This window comes from Silene latifolia, chromosome 6, assembly GCF_048544455.1.
Source record: "Silene latifolia isolate original U9 population chromosome 6, ASM4854445v1, whole genome shotgun sequence".
In the NCBI taxonomy this organism is placed as follows: domain Eukaryota; kingdom Viridiplantae; phylum Streptophyta; class Magnoliopsida; order Caryophyllales; family Caryophyllaceae; genus Silene; species Silene latifolia.
The window spans coordinates 24,444,790-24,451,554 of record NC_133531.1 but is presented as its reverse complement, the minus strand read 5'-3'; the positions used below and the strand labels follow the sequence as shown (position 1 = coordinate 24,451,554).

General features: G+C 37.5%; 1 long non-coding RNA gene across 1 annotated transcript; it reads right to left on the bottom strand.

Annotated features, from left to right (window-relative positions):
* Positions 1–4,426: 4,426 nt before the first annotated feature.
* On the bottom strand, positions 4,427–6,135 carry LOC141586549 (uncharacterized). Its single transcript, XR_012519568.1, has 2 exons — positions 5,781–6,135; positions 4,427–5,165 (listed from the first exon to the last, which is right to left on the bottom strand). It is a non-coding gene; the product is annotated as an uncharacterized LOC141586549 (long non-coding RNA).
* Positions 6,136–6,765: the final 630 nt, after the last annotated feature.

Sequence of the window (6,765 nt, the reverse complement as noted above, 5' to 3'; positions counted from 1 at the left end):
TCTGTACACTACTAATCATCCTCATTAATTTCTCTAATTTCACTATTACACTAATACAAACACTTGATAAAAGAATCATCATCGTACTTAACTCAGAAACCCAGACCTAAGTCAACTGGTTCGTATCAAGCAAGAAGGAGAATTATTGGAAGTAGATCCGTCACAAATCTAGGTTAGAGCTGAGAACAAATTGCAATTTTTGCAATGAATGAGGAAGGAAACAGTGGGGTTGGATGAAAAATGAAGGAGGAGGTCAAAGGGTGTACTGTCACTGTCAACTGTGTTCAATAACTTGTGTCTTTCAACCCTAAAAAAAATAAGGTAACCTGTTGGTTAGGTTGCCCTTCTCCATAATGTGTTATGGGGAGGAAGGGGGGATAGGAGGGATTAAATTCGAATTACTTATAAGATGGAGTAATTTAAGAAGAACACCAATAGGTTGGATTATTCTTATGAAATAACCCAAAAAAAAACATGTACCAAAGCGAGTTTTATTGCTGTACGATCAAGTATAAAAAGAGTATGAATAATAGTATAATACATAAAAGGATACCTTCACTATGCATGCAATCTTGATCAAACATTAAAGCTCTGCATTTCATTCATCTTTCCTATTAGTCTCGAGCAGTTACAGACTTACAGCTTACTGGGAAGAACGTCGTAGTCCAGTCGGTCAGCATATCCTCTGCATTACACCAAGCTTTTTATAGAAGTTTCCAAAGCAATATAACCGACTCATAGTTTTTACCAAACGGCTAGAGACACGCACTGATTGGTAATCATACGAGAATTCTCCTCACAAAGAAACAATGTGCCCATTAATGGAATTCACCCCGGTCTTTTGAAGGAATGACAATAGTCTCTGTTAGGGTCCTGTGAAAACCTTAATCTCCATGATCAATGTTAGCCATCCTATTCCATCATCCACACACGATAAATTACAGACGAAATACTAAATCGCTAATGACTCCCCAAGGAGAAAATGACACCGACTCATGTTCCATGCATAAAACTGTCGACACCAACTATGCACATCAGGTAGGACAACATAACTCAGCTCCGATAAACATTTAAAGCCAAACAACAAGAAGGTCATAACAATAGATATGCAAAATCTCACATATCAGCACAAACAACAAGAAGGTCATAACATTGATTAATATTCAAAACATGATTGCATAGAAAGGACAAAATGACTAAATGAGTGATCTACTAAACTGCACTACCTCAGTGTCAGACTCATGACTATGGTGTATTAGAAGATCGAATATGTATAAGGCGGAGTGTGAACACATATCCATTCAGGAAAACGTGCAGTATGATAGAGCTAACAGTAATTCAAGCTAATGGAACAGCAAGAAGAGTAGTGACTACCATATCCATTGTTCCCAACAGAGGGTCTTTACAAAATCATCGTAAGAATTAGTACTCGCGTGACTCTATATCCATTGAGGACTCTAGGGTCAGAACATCTCAAAAGCCTCTAGCAGAAGAATCACTCATATACAAGATGCGAAACTTCAATCCATCATTTGGAACTTAGATTTTAAAAAGAAACAATCCCAATTTCATGGATTCCCAATGATTTCTGCTGCTAGCATGTCAAAATGAGTACCAAAACATCTCAAGTGACCAATTCAGATCACTTGTACCAATATTTAGATGGGTTAAGAACCCTATTAAAAATCAATAATTAAGAATCATCTAAAATTAAAATAATTAACCAAGTGGTGTTAGTCCAGTGGTAGCCGGGTTTAACCTTAAAGCTTGCAGAAATGCAGGAGTTGAGAGGTCCCGGGTTCGACTACCAGCTGGGGCGATGATCACTTGGCCACTGCAGCCCCCGAAGGGGGTGGCTTACATGGTCCATGTGGTGGTGCGGGAATGCATGGACCCGGGGGGGATTCAACCCCCACGTCATCAAAAAAAAAAAATTAAAATAATTGAGAGAAAGAAAAATAACACTACCGACGCAAAGTATGAACAAAAAGCATGTGTCTGCAGAATTGAAGGCATACACAGCCAAGGGACGCCAAGAAAGATAAAAAGCTACCGCAAAATGCTAGGAATAACACGAATTCTCGCAATTGACATATTCAAGGTTGGTTGACTAGCTGCCAGAGGTTCACCTCAAAACCATTATTGGTAAGACAAACATAGTAGAATTCTCTTCTTCATGGGAAGGACCTCAAATCACGGGCTCCGTGTCCTTTGAACAAAACCAAGCTCTCCGAATACGACTCCAATTGTAAATGAGAGCTCATATATCTTTTGAACGGCTGCACTTGACCACTAGCTATATTATAAGCCTTGTTCCCGCAAACTAAATAGCCGCCATCATCCAATCCAATATAAGATTTCGATGCTATATGACTCATATAAGAATTCTCCCCTGAAAACCATAATCTCCTTGATCACTATTTGCCACCCTTTTCTATCATCCACATACGATAACTGACTGACAAAATACTAGATCGCTAATGACTCCCCAAGAAGAAAATGACACCCAACCATGTTCCATCCATAAAACTGTCGACACCAACTAGGCAAATCAGGTAGGACAGCATAGCTCAGCTCCTCGGTATCAAAGTCAAAAAATGCAAGATCATAAATTCCAAATGATGCCTCCCAGGTACTTGAACAAGAAATTTCAAGACTAATAATCGTCACTGTGAGCGAAGGGGTAAGGGAGGGGGAGACAAATTTTCTAGCAGAGGAGTTCCGAAATTTCTACTCCCTGACAACCTGCATAATTCTAATGTTTTGAAGAGATGAGTAGCTTTCCTGAATGTGATAGTTCTACGAATTGTAAACCTAGTTCCTCTTAAACCATCATACTCCAAGCATCCCGTGACAAAATTTTAATTCTTCTTGCAATTGTGGTATAGTTTTAGATGAATGTAAAAAAAAAAAAAAAAAAAAAAAAAAAAAAAAAAAAAAAAAAAAAAAAAAGTGTCATCAACTATAGAGCATCAGTAATTACAGACACACCTGAATCTCAGCACAGTTTATTTGACCGCCAACCTTGGGAGAATTTCCTGATCCCACAGCTTCTCATCACCATACAATATTTAACTACTCGGCAAAACATAATAAAATACAACGTTATACAAAATACTAAAGAATAGACTACACATTTGAATTCTGTTACTCTTGCTTTTAACTAAACTTTGCCCTTTCTGAAAAATGAAAAGACACAATAAATATCGTCAACATAAAAAGTAAGTAATGGAGGTCCAACTAGGTTAACCAGATATCACAGAGTCAAGAAACTGTGTTAAAATTCAAGGGGGTGGTTCAAGACCAACACACCCAACAGCTATATAACGAAGAACATTAAAGCCAAACAACAAGACGGTAACCCAAGATATGCAAAATCTATCATATCAATTAAACAAAAATGTGGACCAACACTGATTAATATAGGACCAGGAGCTGTCATTCTGAATTCCTGAGAAACCAAAACGTGATTGCCTAGAAAGGACAAAATGAGTGGTCTACTAAACTACCTGAGTGTCAGACTCGTGACTATGGTGGAGTAAGATAGGATCTGTATAGGCTTTACCTTTGTGCTGCCGAGTGTGATCGAACACACAGACTATTATCGGAAAAAACCATAATTAATAAATCCGAGCAGTAACAAACTAACCAGTATGAAGGAACTAACAGTAATTCAAGCTAGTGGAAGAACAATAAGAAGAGTAGCGACTGCTATATCCATTGTTTCGCAACAGAGGGTCTTCTCAAAGCCAAGCAATGAATCAAGTACGCAGTAACAAACTAACAATAGTAAATCACTAAGTGTCTAAACTGCAGCACTCACCTCTGTACCCTCTAGATCCTGATTTCCTACAGTCAGTGATTGCAAAGACTTAATTGGCAATACAACACGCTATGTTGCTACCTAATACGGAGTATAACGATACTGTCAATGAGGTGACCACTGAATACTAAGATGACCATACCGCGGACTTAACTGTTTATATCCAAAGAAAAAAACATTGCTTACCAGAGGTTGTGTACTAAACTCTCGCTTCATATTGATCTTTTCCCATTGTAAGGACAAGACACACCCACAATGAAAAAACTTCAAAATATAATGCCCCTTGCAGACGGATTGCTCATATACAAGATGTGAAACACCAAACAGTCATTTGCAACTTAAAGATGCAGAGAACAATCATAACGTTAGGAAACTTCAGACCCTCAAAATGAGTAACCAAAACATCCTAAGTAACCAATTCAGATCACTTGTACCAATATTTAATTATTTATACTCCTACAGTCCTATTACTCAGCATGTATTCACATTCATTCACATAAGAAAGTTTCGCAGTACAGCAATTTATCGGACTTCATGTTAACTCTCAATAATGACAGCGAGTATGCAGCAAATATTCAGTAATGGTTTGAACATAGGCAGCTGTTTAATTGTGAAAATGGGTGAAGAATTCTATTAGAAATCAACAATCACGAAGGAAAAAGAAGCTAAGGCAAAAGTACCTATGCATACCATAATGTAAACATGTATCTAAAAAATACAAGCAATAAACAGCCAGGGAAAAAGAAGCTAAGGCAAGATGCTAGAAATAACACGAATTCTAGCTTCTCAAAGAGCAAGAGGCATTATCACAATACATATATTCAAGGTTGGTTAACTAACAGCCAGAACTCTCTTATTCATGGGAAGGACCTCAAATCACGGGCTCCGTATCCTTTGAACAAAACCAAGCTCTCCCAATACGTTTCCAGTTTTAAATAAGAGCTCATATATCTTTTGAACGGCTGCACTTGGCAACTAGCTATATTATAAGCCTTGTTCCCACAAACTAAATAGCCGCCATCATTCTCACAATAGAACACCTTTTCCAGATTACTAGAGCACAACTTGAAAACTTCATAACCATCCTCACTTGATTTCCCTGAATACAATAGTCTCCATGGCCCATTTTGGTTGTCTTTTTCTCGCATCCATATGCTGGAAGTTACTTTAGAAATACTGAAAACGGCCAGCGACCCCTGAAGAAAAAACAGAAACCTCAAGGAGCCTTCTTCTTCGCAAGTAAATGGCAGTTCCAAAAAGGTTAATTTTTCCTGATCAAAGTCGAAGGAAGCAAGATGAGTAAATATATCCCTTTGGACATCAATTTTTCCAAGCCAGTGTACTGCGCCTCGAAAGAAAACAGAAGTTAATACAGAGTGAAATAGCCCACGCCTATTATTAATGTTGATAATAAAACTGACATTGAGGGGATTATTTCTAACAGTCCATTGTTGATCACCGAGTGTATAAACTGCAATATACATATTTCCAGACACTTTATCACGATTTTTGTCAAATGCGAATTTAACCACTTTATAATCCTGACAATCAGAGGCGAACCCAAAAACATACCAATCACGGTCGCTGATCAAATAGGAAGGAAGTGGGCATTTAGGAAATATCAACGATTTGCGAATACAAGGGTTCCACAATCTCAATTCTTTAAGGTAACCCTGAAGAGCATATAGTCCCACTAAAAGCAAGCCATTACAGCTACCTAGTACCTATAATACGATACTTTCCCGAATATATTCTGAAAATTCGATCAATTTTAGCAAGAGTTTCAACATCACGAACAGTCAACACATAACCTACGTCTCCAGAGCATCCCATACCCTCAAGGGTTAACAATAATTTATTACTCGTATTATTTTCAGAATTAATTTGGGAATGTTGGAAATGTAAGGGAACGAAATCAGGGTGATCAATAATGGAACGCCAAGATTTACCTACGCACCTGAATTTAATTAGGGGTTTTGCCGGTAATGATGACAAAATACGAGTCCAAACTTCGGGTGGTAAGTACTTGGATTCAGTTGTGGAATTGTTACCGCTACTCATCGTTTTAACAGCAGTAAATGTCAAAAAAAAAATGGGGATAGGTGATTAGGGGGGACACAGGGAAATAGTGGTAAACTCTGATCTAGAGATTTTGAGGATTAGTGTAAGGGGCTGGTGGTAAATGGTAATTTTGTGGTGTAAAATAAAGGGGAAGGTGGTTGGTGACTTGGTGGTAAACTGGGAATTGTGTGGTGTTTTCTAGCCAACTGGTAATTGGGTAGGTGGTTCATGGTTGGTGGTAATTGTTAGCCAACTTCTTTTGACTTCTCACCTCTTCAACACTTATATCCTAATACCAATAGTTGGTTGGCGCAGTGGTAGCATGGGTCTGCGCTTGATAGGGAGATCTGCGGATCGATCCCCCCAACTGCGATTGGGAGGGGTTTAAATACCGTAATCCTTGGACACGCCCCGAAATCCGGATTAATCGGCCCAATGTAGTTCGGATTACCGGATGGTTTAGAAAAAAAAAAACACTTATATCCTATTCACTTTTGATTAGACTGCAAATAAAGAGGATGGGTTCACTTTCGATGTTTTATAGCAAATTATATTCTACTCCGAGTAAGATAAACCCATAATAGTTATGAGTAAAAACAAAAATAAAAATAAATAAATAAATAAACTATCCACTACATATGTACCTTTTTTTTCTTTTTTAAATTACTCAATTTATCAAATTTAAAATCCTGCTGAATTTATTAAATTCGTACGGAGTAGTTTTTTTTTTCATCTATTTGTATTCGAGTTTTATCAAATTTATAGTTCATAACCATCGAATTAGACCGATATTCACTAAACTCAAAGTGAATATAACAATGTCATAAAATGAATATCACATTACATAACACATGTTCATCAAATTACACTATCATATTCAT